This window comes from Oratosquilla oratoria, chromosome 28 (assembly GCF_046742065.1).
Source record: "Oratosquilla oratoria isolate Oo_2021 chromosome 28, ASM4674206v1, whole genome shotgun sequence".
Classification (NCBI taxonomy): domain Eukaryota; kingdom Metazoa; phylum Arthropoda; class Malacostraca; order Stomatopoda; family Squillidae; genus Oratosquilla; species Oratosquilla oratoria.
In genome coordinates this window covers 31,093,395-31,093,781 of record NC_134804.1, presented here as the reverse complement: position 1 = coordinate 31,093,781, position 387 = coordinate 31,093,395, and positions in this window count along the sequence as shown.

The window sequence follows — 387 nt, the reverse complement described above, 5'->3', positions numbered from 1 at the left end:
TAGCCACTGGGTATTGCCTTTGTTACATACATAATTATGTGTGTCAACAAAATAAAGGAAGGAATTATACAAAACACCTAGTAGTTGTTGGTTTTATTTCCCTGTCTATCTGTAACAATTGATTATGTAACAAAGAAATTGGCTAATTTTAGCCCATTTGGCTACTTTTGCCCCTTCCGACGATTTATCATCATCATCATCATTATCATCATCATCATCATCATCATCATCATTATCATCATCATCATCACCATCATCATCATCATGATCGTCATCGTTATCATCATCATCATCATCGTCGTCGTCGTCGTTATCATCTTCATCATCATCGTCGTCGTTATCATCTTCATCATCATCGTCGTCGTCATCGTCGTCGTCTTTATCATC